A 15531-nucleotide genomic window follows, 5' to 3' on the forward strand; every position below is an offset into this window, starting at 1 on the left:
TGTAATCATTTAATTGTTTCAAAGATGCCATCACATATTAGCACGGTTGAGAACATGTCTCTTAATAAGAAGTTCAAATGATGCATTGTCTATGGCTCACAAAAAATGCTTGTTCCTTGCCAACTGCTGTTATCATTAGCTTGCCCTCATTATTCTTTTAAATCAATGCCTAAAATTCAATGTTATTTTTACTGTTCAACCTTTAATAATGGGGATAAACCAATAAAATATTCATTAATTTTGACTTCCTCAATTTTTATATTGTCAAACTATCTTCTGATAGTTTGACAATATAAAAGTAAGTTGTTCAATAAGATTTATCGTAATATAATTAGTTATATAGTTATTAATTTTTAAAATTTATATGTAATTTCTTTTCTCACTTTTAAAACTATTTTGAATTCTCTATTTCTTATATGATTTTTAAAAATTAGTTTTTATCTATCTTAAATGCTTGGCAGTTTGGTCATCAAATTTGAAAGTTATTTTTTCTACTCAACTAGAAAATTTACATTGTTTTCTATGAATATTGTGCTGTTATCACACAAAGCTTGGCTAAATATGGAACATCTATTACTATTCAGTTAAAAATATCACAGCTTTATTTTATGTCTGTATTTACTTGCATACTGGTTTCTTTGTTGATTACTATTGATCATTTGCTGTTGTCAGGCTTTTTCTCAGCTCTAGGATTTCATATGGTTGTGAAATATGTAATAATAGTAACAAAAGACTTTGTCTTTCAACTTAAAATACAAAAGAAGTTTCTACAATTTCTTTTTCCATTTGAAAAACATTACCTTTTAATATGCTCTATTAAATTTTCTGCCATACCTACCCAATGGAAAATTTCACAACCAATAATTTGAATCGACTTATGTTTCTTTGGAAGCACGCTCATGATTTCAGAAGAGTATGACAGACTTTTTCCAGGGTAACTCTCCAATAAACAATAAAGAGCCAAAGTTTTCATCTTTCTTATCCAATTTGCCAATTTTCTGACAATTCCTTTCACTTCTAATGGCAGGCCAGAATTGCATTTGTGTCTTCTGAGTTGTGAATTTTGTATTAAAAAATTATCTTTCTCATTGTCTTTTTCAATCAGGAAAAAAAACTTTATTAGTATAGAACATAAAGTCACAGGCATTTCTGACCTGTTCAAGTTGTGGATTTGCTAAGACTACTTTTGTTCCTTATTTTCATTGTTTTGCTCAGTAAGGAAATCTTCACTGAATGAAGAATTTTAATGCTTGTTTGTGAATTCTATGTCAGTCATGTTTAACGGAAGTCTGCTTACTTTCATTGTCTGCAATTTAAAAAATCGAAGAGGACCACTTCTTTGTACGTGTTCTACTTCTTTCTTTTCAGTCCTTACTTTGCTGAGCTCCACTTTAATATTTTGTGGTTCTATTTCAATATCATCTTGTTCTCATTCTCAATGATGTATAGAAATAAAAGATAAATTATAATCTTATCCCAAAGTTTCCAAGTTTGCATATACTTCATAAAAAGGTAATTAAAGTAGATGTGAAAATATTGAATAATTAAAAATAATTTTTCCTGTATGGTCTCCACAAGTTATTTTTCTTTAGAAAAATAACTATCAAAAGTAACTATTAAAATTAAAGAGCAAAATAGAAATAATAATTAATGAATGTTAAAACTTAAACAAAAATATTAAAACAAATATTTTTATGTTTGTAAATATTTTTATAAACATAAAATTATTCAAAATTCTTGCATTCAGTGTCCATTATTGCTAATGCAAAAACTGGTATTATGCTTCATGCTTCAAACATGCTATGTCTAGACTATGTACAAAAAAGATTTTAAAATAATATTGTTTAGGATCACAAAAGTTTCTTTGACTGCCATGTGTAACTATTGCAAATACTGCAATACTTTGTGAATACTTGCAGGTCCACAAACTGGAACTGAAAGAAAGCAAGAAAATAGATGCTCAGTACTCCTGGGGAATGATATTTTATTATGCAAGAATCTATAGCATTCATGACAACCGAGAGGAAGGATTTGACAAGTTAATTAATTTGTCTTTTCTCTTACCTAAATGCTCCCACAGATGAAATTCTCCTCATACTTCTAAGCAGTGGCCTTCCATGATGTTGGCAGCAGGACAACCCACGATTCTTCATCATATTTAGATAAAGTCACCTTTTGTTTCCAGGGCAGAGGGCAAGGGATGTGGAGAAGCACTTCCTGTGCCCTGAGTGGTGTTAGTCACCAGTGCGGATGTTTAGGGATGTGGCTGCTCTGTGTCAGCAGTGGGCACCGGATCCCATTGGTTCTTTAATAAATTTACCTTTCCATTGTATTAAATGGAATACAGCTCAGCAATAAAAAGTAACAACTTACTGATATGTGCAACAACATGACTGAATCACAAGAGCGTTTTGCTATGTGAAAGAAGTCTGGCACAAAATGTTATATATTGTATGGTTCTATTTATATGACATTCACGAAAAGAGAAAACTAAAGGGACAGAAATCAGATCCATGGTTGCTGGGGGTAAGAGGAGGATGTTGACTGTGGAGTAACACAAGGGATCCTTTTGGAGTGGTGGAAATATTCTATATCTTGATTGTGTTGATGGTTACACAACTGTGTATTCATTTGTAAAAACTCATTTAACTTTATATCTAGGAAGGGTTAACTATAGATTAAATGATAAATTATAGTTTATATTATCATATTGTATAATAATGTAATTATATAATTATAAATTATATAATATATAGTATGTTATATAATTATAAATTATAATATAATTATAGGTATAGCATATTATATATAATTATATTATTATGAATAATGTTATAATATATACACATAATACAATCATATATTTATATAGTATATAAAATTAATATAATTATTTGTAATTATTATAATTATATATGATTAGATAATGTACTATATTATATGTAACATAATATTATGTAACATATAATATAGTATACAATATAAATTATAATTTATAGCTAGTATATTAATATCTAGTTTATATGATTATACATAGTTCATATGCAATTATAATTATTATACCACAATTTATATTATAAACTACGTAAATTATAGATCAATAAGTATGACTTCAAAAAATTAATCAACAGAAAGAACAAAGCAGAAATTTCAAACAATTGAAACTTGTGAAATAGGGAGCACTTCCTTGAGGGTGTCAGTCCAGCAGTGTGTGGACCGCCTGGCAAGGATACAGTAAAAGGCACTAGGTCGAAAGTCAGACTTGATGGTTTCTGAGCTTTTTCTCCTTTGTGCTACGTGCCATTGTTGTTTATACTCCTCTGCTCCTCTGTCTCCTGTGTTAATTAGAATAGGCACCTCCTCTACGAGGAAGAGGCAGTGTCATGCGGCACTCCTTGGCCAACAGATAATGCCTTTGTGAGCTTCATGGATGTCTCAGGATAGGCAGAACAAGAAAATGTGTCTTGTAATAGTCCATGGGAGGGAGAAGGGAGAAGGACTCTATCTTCCCAGTTCTTTTTCCTAATTCCCACTGGTCCTGGTCATAATTTGTGGCACATTGGCTTCAGTTAACTCTCCCTGGACACACGTTGCTTTATGTGATACTTCCAGCAGCCATTTGGGAAGACAGATTAAATGCATTTTCTCTGAGTCCAGAAGTGGCAGGAGAAGCAAGAAACATAGGGCATATAGCTATTCAGTCTGGCTGCACAGAGGCTATTGGAAGAAGCATTCTTGACCTCCCCCGATAATGAATAATCAGCCCTACGTGGCAGAATCCTATGGACCGTAAGTGTTTTCAAATAATTACAGTGGCATTGGATTCTGAAACATAATGGCACCAAGAGAATCTGAAGAGGCAACAGATGTTGCAAAATTCAGGGCTCAAAATTATTGAATACATGAATGAACAAATAAATCAATGGAGAAAATTATGGAAAGATGGTGGCAGTGTCATAGAGGTTTTAAATATCCCCAACTTCCCCTGCCCCCTTAAAAAAAGACACATTAGCTAGGTGGAGGGCCAGAGGAGGGAGGGAACAATGGTGGTGGGGGGATCGTTTTATGGACTATATAGATACCTAACCAATGTATTGTATACTTGAAACTAATTAAAAAAACAAAACAAAACCCATGCACATCAACACTAATGGCCAAATCCAAGGCCCAGTGTCAATACTTAAAAAAAAACAACTAGATGAATAAGATGTCCTCATGAACCCCAAATTATGAGCAGGTAGAAGAAAACTACCCATAGCTAAAGATGCATATTGTATCAGTGTCAGTGTAGGAGGGAGCAATGAGGTCTCTGACAGACCTGAGAACAGGAGAACTCTAAATCTGGCAATAGGTACACACGGAAACGCAGAATAGACTAATTTGAGAGGAATAACTGAAATTTGGAGGGGTTTTTGCACACTCCAGTAAAGATGTGGATGTTTGGGGTCCAAGATAAGGTCTAAAGGAGCTAGTATATTTTTGGCTCTGAATTTTCATTCATATGTACACACACACACACACACATACAGATATACATATATATGTATATATATCACTCACACACACACACACATATATATGTATATACACACGTATATATAATATATATATAATAGAAGACCCACAAAGAAGAAAACAAAAAGCAATGGGAACTTAAAAAATCATTTAAATTTTAAAAAGCTAATGTTTAAGAAAATTTTCTGTAAATTAAAAGATTTTGACACTAGTACCTAGGAAAATCAACCCAGAATGATCGATGTCAAGATATAGTCTAAAAACCTTCTAGGCTTTCCAAAAAAAGAAAAAAATCATTTGGGCATCTAGTCAAAATATGAAGTCATCTAAATGGGAAAGGAAATAAGTTTGTCTTTGGACTATATTCCAGAAAAAATGGAGTAACGTATCGAAAATATTCAAGGAAAGAAAACATGAGCCAAAGATTTTATAACTTGCCAAAATGCCACAAATTTTGACCATGAAATAACCACAGAATATTGCTTCCATGTGCTCTTCTTGAGGAATTTACTAAAGAAAGTTTTTTTTCAGATAACCAAAATGTAAAAACATTGGCCTAAGAACTGATGGTGCATAAAATATTTATTTACCCATACAACTATGATGTTTATAAGGAGAGTATATGTCCAGGCAAAGTAGCTATTATACAATAATTAAAAGGGGAGAATGGTAAGAGAGATAAAAGGTAGAATATACTTGTTGATTGTTTTATAGTTACTGACGGGGTAAAAGGATATTTATTCAAATGAGATGGTGGTAGATAAAGATAAGAGAGGAAAGAAGCAATTATTAATTTTGATATTGTCGGGGAGCCAATAGAAAATAATGAATGTAAGAGTAGAGGGGGCTAAGGTTATTTTAGCATTAGTATAAAAATAACCATTAAAATAAAAACTTCCTAAATGCCAAATATAGTTGAGAGAGCACATAGATACATAGTGAAAACTATGAAAGACTTGCATATGTATAACAAAACAATACGAAGTGGAATGCTACTATTTAAGTGAAAAAACATAAAAATAAGAATATGTGTGTATATGCACATGTGTACATATTTGCTTATTTTGCAAATAAGGAAGGATAAACCAGAAACTAATAAAATTGGTTATGTACAGGGGTTTAAGCAAACTTGTTTTAGTTACTTTTCCATATAGGCTTTTTTCCTTTATTTTTTCTTTCCATGTAATTTTGACTTTTAAATTATGCTACTGTTTTACATATTCAAAAAATTAAATTAGTCCTTGCTTAGGCAGCACATATACTAAAATTGGAATGATGCAAAGAAGACTAGCATGGGAACTGCAAAAGGATGACATGCAAATTTGTTAAGCATCTCATATTTTGTGATGGATGTTAATTAAACTTATTGCAGTAATCATTTCACAATATGTATCTACATCAAATCATCATGTTGTATGTCTTAAACGTATACAATGTTATATGTTAATTGTAAAACTGTAAAAAATGATTTTTAAGAAGCCCATACCACAAAGAAAAAAATTTAACAACTAGGTAGGAAAACCCTAACATCTAATATAAAGAGAAATAAATGAACCTATTTCAAGGTTTTAGGTTTTTAAACAGACCTTTACTCTTAGTGGGCTGCAATTTAAAGATTAAAATAAGCAGCAAACAATCTTGAACTTTATTCGTAGGTTTGTTGTTGGTAGTGCTATGGATGTAGTAATTCTGATATTATTGGGTGTATTGTAAGGAGGAGCAAATGAGTAAATATATTGATGTTGGTGAAAATTAGGGTTCTCATCATGGAAGAAAGGAGATAAAAATATGGACTGGGGAGAAAAGAGGAAGAACTCCACGGTGTTGAATTGAAGTTGGGGGATCAAGATAAAGTTATGATTTAAAATAGAAGTACTTCTCGGTTCTGTCCACTGAAAGAACCTAGAAGCAATCACAGTCCAATGGCAATGAGCACTCCTGCTACCCAGTTCTTGGTTACTGAGAACTAATTCCCATTAAGAGGAACCAAGTGTCCTTGGAAAAATGGCTGATTCTAGGTCTGGATCTAGGTACAAAGCACAAGATGAGTTTGGGACTTCCTCAGCTTGAGAGCAAAGAAGTGCTCAAAAACTGATGAGACTCTGTGAAGAGGACACAGAGACCCGTTGGAAGGGGCCAAACCTGAAACAAATTAAAAATCAGAAAGAAAATTGGTGGTAACGAATAATTTGAGTTCATACTGAAACTCAAGAAAATTTAAAAATTGAGTGTGAGAGAAGAGAAAGCTCTTTTTCTTAAAAAATAGAGTGCCAGATGATAGAGAAGGAATGATTAAGAAAAATTGTGATTTTTTTTTGCGATGGTTAATATAATAGTTGATTTAGGCTAGGTTTATTAATAGATGCCAAAACATTGAATAAAAGTTGTTGGGGATAAGATATTCTCATATTCTTAAAGTATCATCCCACAGATTACTTATTAATCATAAACAGGAAAAATGCTTTTACAATGAAGAATTCAAGCAGACAGCAACTTAATCAGCCGATTAAACTTAGCATGACCAATAATAGGACACAAGGGCATCACGTGTCTCTTGCTGAGAAAGATCCAACATCTCCTCTGCAGAGTTTATGGTAAAAATCTTTAACTAAATTTAATTCTGAAGAAATAACCAGATCATCCAAACTGTAGGACATTCTATAAAAGTACTGGTCTGAAAGTCAATGACAGGGAAGATAAAAAATAAGCAAATAAACCAAAAACAACAAGAACAAAAACACAAGGCAGGAGAACTGTTTTAGAATAAAAATCTTTAAGATGTGACCATTAAAACAACATATGATTCTTGATGAGATAAGAACAAAACAAAAACAAAGACAAAAATAAAATAAAACAAACAAAAAACTCCAAAGGACATTACTGGGAAAATGGAACACATTTAATAAGATTTTTATATTAGAGAATAATATAATCAATATTAAACTTATTATAATGACAATTATAAAAAAAAGGAGAATAACTTTAAAAAAAATAATTTTTAGGTGAGGCAACCCTTGGTCGACCTCACAGATTGCAAGGACCTTGTCAGCTTATTTTTTAATTTTTTACGCCTACAGCACCTGGTCTTCCTAGGTGGTCTCTCAACCAAGTACTAAACAGGCCTGACCTTGCTTAGCTTCCAAGATCAGAAGGGATCGGGCTTGTTCAGGTTGGCATGGCCATAGACTGAGAATAACTCTTAAGAGATAAATGCTGAAGTACTTTGGAGTGAAATTTCATAGAGTCTCGGTGACTTTCAAATGATTCAGTCAAATAATAGCACTCCCCCTCCCCCAATATGGAGAGAAACATGCACAATAAACACATGTAGCTAAATGGTAACTATTGGTGAATCTAGGTGAAGGACGTTTGAGTGTTGTATTATTTTCTCAACTTTTTTATAGGGTTAAAATTTTTCATAATAAAAGATTGGGAGAGGGGAATGAACACATGAACTAGAGGCAGGTGCATGACTGCAAGGCAATCGATCTTCCGGGTAGCCAGCTAGTGACCTAGGTAGGACCTGAGTGCCCTGGCCTGAAAAGATGAGCTATATAGTATATCGTTCAGGATCCTTTTGGCTTCAAGTAACAGGATACCTGAGTCAAAGTAGCCTAAACTGAAAGGATACCTAATTATCTTATGTAACAAGAAGTCTAAAGGCAAATGGCTCCAGGGTTGGTTAATCTGTGAGCTCAAGGATGTTATAGCCCTCCCCTGTCGGTTTCTCTGCAGTTCGCTTGGTTTTACTTCATGGTCACAAAATGGCTACCACAGATTCTTGTATCATGTCCTCACATGACATATCCAACACAGGCAGGAAGGGGATGGCCAGCTCCATCGCAGACGTTGCTCTCTTGTGTCAAGGATGAAGCCCTTTCCCATAAGCCCCCCAGAAGATCCTCTTACACCTCATTGCCCTTACGAACCAGTTCTGACTTGCCGCCTGGGGTTGTTCACTTGAACAAAAATGATTGGGAGGGATGGTTGTTGGACGGGCAGGCGACAGTGTTTGCCACACGAGACAATCAGACTCACTTGCTCAGAAATCTGAGCCAAGAAACCTGGCCTGGGTTTGCAGTTAGCAGTCAGGCTGACAGTAAATGAACAACAAGAAGTTGAGTTGAGGCCATGGCATACCAGGGCACGTAAAAGCCAAGGTTAAGAGAAGAAAAGCTCTATAGGGAGGATGGGCAAGCCATTTGGTAGAGAAAGGGGAATGGAACGTGTGTGCTGAGGTGGGCGGAGCTGCCTCCAAGGTTAGAAACTACAGCTTTAGCTGTCTAGATCCCTGGTATTTTCTGGTCGTGATTTCAGTTCTAGGCCACAAAGAATATACCAGGTATAACTTATTGGCCAATAATAGGGGGAAAAAAAAAAAGAACAACAACAAAAAACAATAACAAAAAAGACTGTCCTAGTACAAAACGAAATTAGCTCTAAGTGTACAGGAATGCCTTAAACTACCCAAGGCACGAAGTTTAGCCTGTCCTTAGGAAGTACTAGAACTGAAAAGTGCTAGAATCAGGTGACTTCTCTCTGCTTCCTCCTCTGTCTCTCTATAGACTATTTTATTATCCCTGCAGTAGAGTGTCCCTGCTTCTTCGTCTTCACAGAGAACCCATGTGGTAGTTAGTCACCTGCTCTTAGTTTCAAGTTCCCGGAAGAGAGAAGCTGAGAGGCCTAAGCTGCGTCGGGTCAGATGTACCATCTACCAAGTCTATAGGCTTCAGGTCACAACAGACAAGCAAAGAAGGAGGAGCAGTGCTATAGGAAAGGGTCATTGACTCAAGGCTGGAAAGATACCCTGGAAAGTACCCACCGTGATTGTTAAAATAGTGGTTTACAAGATCGAGGATGGGAATTTGCCCCTCCCCAGGGGACATTTAGCAATATGTGAGAACATCTTTGGTTATTGCAGCGTAGGGGTGGGTGCTACTTGCATCTAATAGAACCCAGGGATGTTGCTAAACATCCTAGAATGCTCCCACGACAAAGAATTATCTAGCATAAAATGTCAATAGTGCCCAGGCGGAGAAAGCATGTCTCCCTTTTGATTCTAGTAACTATTCTTTCAATCAAGTGGAGCATCTATAGCCACAGAGCACAGACCCAGGCCTGGTAAGTCACAGGACTCAGTAAATCTATTTGTTGGGCAGAGAGTAAATGAAAACATTATTCTAGCAGTGTACGGTTGCTGACTGTACTGCTGATTATCCAGCCACAGTGTGCAAAGGCAGATGATGAGGTTCTGCCCTGGGTAGGGGGATTGTTAATAAAAAGGGAGGATCTAATAAGCAGAAACAGATGCAAGCAGAAGACAGAACTATAAACACACATACAACTTGCTCCTGCAAGTCCTCGAAACAGGAACAGCTGCCTAGCTGGTACCTGTTCCTTCCACACACCATAAGGGAGAGCTGTAATCCGTAAGCCTCGAACAGCTGTTGGCTATTATAGGAGCGTCTTTTGTACCATACTAACTTGTCAGTCAGGAAGGTACAGGCTCCAGGCTATTGGAGTCCTTTTTGGCTTAGTACATTTGCTTTCATTTTCTAAGAATTGTGAACCTGAAATCTTAAAAAAAAATTTTTTTAAAAATCTGTAAATGGTTCAGAGTGGAGAAGCCTTCAGGAACAAGGAGAAGAAGGAGTTTATAAGGCTGGATATTTCCCCGAAGTTCCTGATAAACCCGAGCTGCTATTTGGGAAAGGGGGATAAGTTTTGTGACATTTTCAGGCATTAAGATCGAGAAGGTAGATAACGCAGGGTCTTTGCTGCCCTCTACTGGTTATAATGAAGATTAGCGGGAGTTTGAGAGGAGAGACTGCAGCAGATTGCTTCATTCCTTCATTTAATTTTTTCAACACATGGGCGATCACTTTGAGAGTTATGTGGATCTCTGATCACTGTGCTGTACAACTGAAGCCGGTAGATCATTGTATGCCAACTATAATTGAAAAAAAAACCTCATCGAATTGTACAATGTAAATACGAGCAACTAATTGTCTATTATGTTTCTATAAAGCTGGGGAAAAAAAACCTTAAAAAAATTTTTTTTCAGCACACATTTACTAAACTTATCCTTTGTGCAGATGCTGTGCTAGGCATTAAATACATAAAATATCAAAAATGCTCCTGTCCTCGTGGGATGTACATTCTAGCAAAGAGACAGACTTTGTGTAAGTCAACAAATAAACAATTTAAAGTTATTTAAATGTAATCAACAGGGTAATGTGGGAGAGGTGGCAATTTAAGATTTGGCAGGTGACATGTGAGCTGAGACTGGAAAGGTGAGACAAAGCCAGCTGTCCTGAGAGCGGGGTCGAGGGCTTTCCAGTCAGATGGAGTAGGTATAAACTCTAGAGGCAGAAAAAGAGCTTGGTGGGTCCCTGAACCCCGTGCAGGAGCAGGGGCCAGTATGGAGGGAAGGCCAGAGAGGCATGGAAGGGCCAGGTCACAGGAGAACCCCACAGTCCTCTAAAAACCTTGAATTGCATTCTGGATAAACCTTATTCAAAAGTAGAAGCTATTGAAGTATTGCTATTTTTGTTTTTAAGAGATTATTCTTTTCAAAAATACACATTTGCTAAAGGATACCAATAAAAAAGTTGTCCAGAAATACCAGAAAGTTTAAAAAGGTGCAAACATTAAATAAGTAAACATCTAGAAGAATACTTTGTCTCCTATGTGGATAATGGGATGGTAGGTCACAGGGCAAGATTAAAAGTTAGAGCCAGACGAGGCTGCACGGGAGTCAGGCTGGGCCACAGCGATGTCATGAGGATGCCCAGAATGGGTGGATTTGAGGTGCCTTTGAGAATTGCACCTTTAGGACCCGCTGATGAGTTAGGATGTAGAAGACAGACAGAGAGAGAGAGAGAGAGAGAGAGAGCGCGAGCGAGCGAGCACAAATGAGCTGTCAAGGCTATGAGGGCGAGAAAATCGGCTCTGACATGTGGTTGAAGAGAAGTGGTGTCAGCAGGCCCTGTTCCTGGCTCCTGTGGGTCAGTGGCGAGGGCCCTCATGCACCTTAGCTCACTCTCCTCCTGCTCAGTCTGAATGATTACATCTGACAGGTCTCGCGGAGGTATCCCTCATAAAAATGGCCGTAAAGCCTTTTGCTAATATGAAGCCTCCCATAAATGTCAGGTGATGAGAATTACAGCCCCACAGGCTCATAAAAGAGAGAGCGTGTCGTGGCTTGAGGAAGCCACAGCGACTCTGAGGGCACCAAGCTGTCTTTCCAAGCTGTGTTTTAGTTTCAGGGAAGATGCGACCAGAGGAAGTGGAATGCTAGCCGAGGCCAAAGTGGCTCAGAGCTTTGAAAGGCCCAGTTATCAAACCTGTCAGCAAAGCTTCTCTCCACCTGGCCTACAGCTTCTTCAAGGTGAAGTGGAACATATTGTTAACTTGTACTAACTCGGCCAGGAGTGGAGGAATAGGGGTGTTAGGGAACCTGGCCTCAGGCAGCCTCTGAGTTCGGGGAATAAGCAACATATTGTTTCCCACCCTTTGCAAGCCTTGACCCACCTGTCAGCTAATTAGTACAGAGCACCCAGGTGTGCTCCCCTGCTCACCATCTGTCCAGCAATTCTTTGTTGCACCCCATATGTCTAATGGCCTTGACCCCAACTCCCTTTCTTTCTCCCCTTTTATTTCTTTCTCTCTTTAATACACACTCAACATACGGCTAGAAATCACTGGGATCATATGATAAGCATGGCATTGTGCCAGGTCCTGGAAACTGGGCTGGGGGACAGAGAAATATGATATGAAGACCCTACTCAGAAAAAGTCACTCATCCAGTTGATGGCCAGCGGGATGAGTAACTTCTGGGAGCACAGACACACTTGGAATAATAGAACGATAACGAATCACGGTGGCTCGATGCCAGGTACCTGCCAAGACCATTATCTCAGGTGGGCCTCATGATAACCTCAGGAGGTGGGTACTCTTGCCATTCTCACTTTCTAAGCAGGAAGCTGAGGCTCAAGGAGATGGTGACTTTTGCAGGGTGACACAGCTAGCGAGTGGTAGAACCCTTTTTCCAACCAATTCTGCCTGATCCTGACCCTGCCTGTGCCCTGCTCTGTCTCCAGCCTAATAGGATCATGGGAGATTCTAACAGCATGGGGGGTATTTTGCACGTTGCTTCAATTCTGAGGCTGTGCTGCTTTTTGTTTTTCTCTTAAGTTCTCTTCACACACACACACACACACACACACGCGCGCGCGCACGCGCGCACGCACACACACACATCTTGATCTGTTACCCACATCCTAATCTTGATCCTTTGGACCTTAATGGTACTTTGACATTGAATCAAAATTATACCAACATTGTTACATGTTCATTAAGAAAGCATTTTCAGGAGCAAGTGCTAATAACTTCAATAACCTCCAGTAAACTCTAAGAAATAACAAACCCCAATAAATAACTCTGAAGACACCAATACATTTCTGAATCAATTTTCTGGATTATAAAATATTTTTTTCAATTTTTGGTATTAATTTTTTTTTCACTGAAGTTATTTCTGACAGAATTAGGTCTTCATTTAAATTTCAGGGTGAAGATTTGAATCATCCAGCAGTTCTGTCTGCATCAGATTTTACCAATTTTTATATCGTTTTTGTGAGGTTTCTTTAACTACTGTTATTTCTACCAAATTAAACTTTCCTGGGTCAAATTGTGCAGATCCGCATTTCAAGATTTGAATTTCAGTCAATTTTTAGTCAATACCACATTTTACCACATGCAATCATAGCCATTTTCAGTTTTAATTGCTATTGGTTATTCTTCCCGGAAATATCCATTATGAGTTGGACAGCAGACTAATAGTTTGTATTTATTTCTTAGCTAACCAATGAGAAAATTGAGAGAATTTTATACAATAGAGAGAACTATGTAAATCAAAGACAAAGATTCAGATGTGGAGAGATAAAGATAGAAAAAGGAGATTAAATAATAAGAAAATTTATATTTATAGTAATGATAATAGCTAATGTTTTTTGAGCACTTACTTTGAGTCCTATTCTAAACATTTTAAATGGGCTTATATTCATTTAACCCTCACAACAATTCTTTGCAAAGATATAATTATTATTTCCATTTTAAGATGGGGAAACTGTGGCACAAAGGCTGGAAATAAATCGTCCCCAATCACATAGCTGATTAGAGGCAGATCCAGGACTCAAGTTCAGGAGGCTTGTGACAAAGAAGCTGCAGCTATCTGTGTATTCTGACTGCGTACTTCTGGAAATCACAGCACCAAAATATCCTCTGGAACAAAATGATGAGGTGAGCCAAAATGTTCTTTCATCCCGTGACTTTCTGCCACCTGAAATGCCCTCCTACGTCATCTGTGCCTAATACAATCATATGCTTCCGGTAGGGGAGCGGGCCTGACCGTGAGGGGGCGGGGCCTGCTGTCCACAAGGCTGAATCTGCCGCCCTCCTGCTGGGCTCCCGAGCGCGAGCATCTGAGCTAACCCGTTTGGGATCTTATCTGTGCTGTACTTCTTGTATCTTAGACTTCCTCATTAGGCCATGAACTCCTAAGTGCAGGAGTTGGGTGTTATTTATACTGTTCCCATTTCTTAGTATAGCAGTGATACAGATTAGAAAGGGCTATGAACATTCTCGAATGAGTTGAATGTGTTCGCTCACAGTGAATTCCACTGAGTGATTTGCTGTAGTCTTTGCTTTGGCCTAATGAGTTATTCTGCATAAAAGGGACTTGGGACTTTTCATGGCAGCTCTAGAAACCTCCTAATTCAAAGCTCATGATGTTCTGATACATATGACTGGAATGAGGATGTCATTTGGTTTCCACATTCCTCCATTTCCTAATTTGTTCTAAAAATCCCACAGCATCTGGTGATAACAGAGTTCATTTGTGAGGGAATTTGGATACGGTACAGAGTAAACCAAAGTCCAAAAGCAGAACAACTCTATTTAGAATATATGTCTATGAATATAACTATAAACTTAATCTGTAACGTTGGATAAGTTATCCCTATGTGTTAACCAAGGCTGCCCAAATCAGAAATCTTCATGTCACCTAAAACTCTCCACTTGCCCCACACTCAAATCCAATCAATCACCTGATTTTGTTGAGTCTACCTTTTAAATAGCTCTGGGACTGTCCCCTCTTCTGTAGTCTGTCTTTGTCTTAGCTCAAGATCTCATCTTACTCAATCTCAACAGCTTTCTACTGTCTCCTTAATGGCAGGCTTATCCTGTTCTAATGCATCATTCTCACTATAGTCAGGGAGATCATTTCAAAAAGCAAAGCTAATCCTGTCACTTTCCCACTTGAAATCCTTAAATAACTTCTTATCACTGACAGAATAATATATAACCCCATCCATTTTTCTAGTCCCATCTCTTGCCATTCCTCTGTCCTTTAGTTATATGGTTCCCCAAATTAATTCCAAAACGTTGTCCCTGATGCATCCTTTCCTGGTCCTTGTTTGTTTTCTTAGTTTCCACTTCCACAGTGGAGTCTTTCCACAGTCGCTCCTGTGTTTCTGCTTGATTTTCAAGCAGTGTGGCAGAAAGATTCAGAGTAAATGCAATAGAGTGGAATTGCCTGGCTGAGTTTAGGGAACTTGCTTAACCTTTCTAAGCCTCAGTTATTTCAACTGTAGTGGGGGCGATAAGTAGCTATTGTATTTAGTTGTCATGAGGAATTAAATGAGAAGTTCCATGTTAAATGCTTACATATGCTAATCACTTAGTCATTTCTAAGATTTGGTTTCTCTACTTCCTCTTCTAGACTGTGTACTCCATGATGGCAACTTTTGTGTCTTTAGCAACTATGATAGTTTCTGGCACAATAGTAATGTTCATTAACTGTTTGCCAGATGGACAAGTGCATTTGCCAAACGGACAAGTGAATTATCTTTGAACGCCAAATTAGAACACTTGGTCTGATACGTTTGTGTAATAGAGAAGTAATTTCTAAAATGGTGAGCTATTGCTATAGCAATAAAAAATTATTACCTCACCCTC

The 15531-nt window shown here is 37.3% G+C and overlaps 1 non-coding gene and 1 pseudogene across 1 annotated transcript; one reads left to right on the forward strand and one right to left on the reverse strand.

Moving 5' to 3' along the window:
• The first annotated feature begins 5756 nt into the window (after positions 1 to 5756).
• On the forward strand, positions 5757 to 5859 carry LOC120581879 (U6 spliceosomal RNA). The gene has a single exon (XR_005647396.1). It is a non-coding gene; the product is annotated as a U6 spliceosomal RNA (small nuclear RNA).
• A 1724-nt stretch (positions 5860 to 7583) lies between these two features.
• On the reverse strand, positions 7584 to 7702 carry LOC120581810 (uncharacterized; annotated as a pseudogene).
• Positions 7703 to 15531: the final 7829 nt, after the last annotated feature.

Source organism: Pteropus medius, unplaced genomic scaffold, assembly GCF_902729225.1.
Source record: "Pteropus medius unplaced genomic scaffold, Ma_sr-lr_union100, whole genome shotgun sequence".
Classification (NCBI taxonomy): Eukaryota; Metazoa; Chordata; class Mammalia; order Chiroptera; family Pteropodidae; genus Pteropus; species Pteropus medius.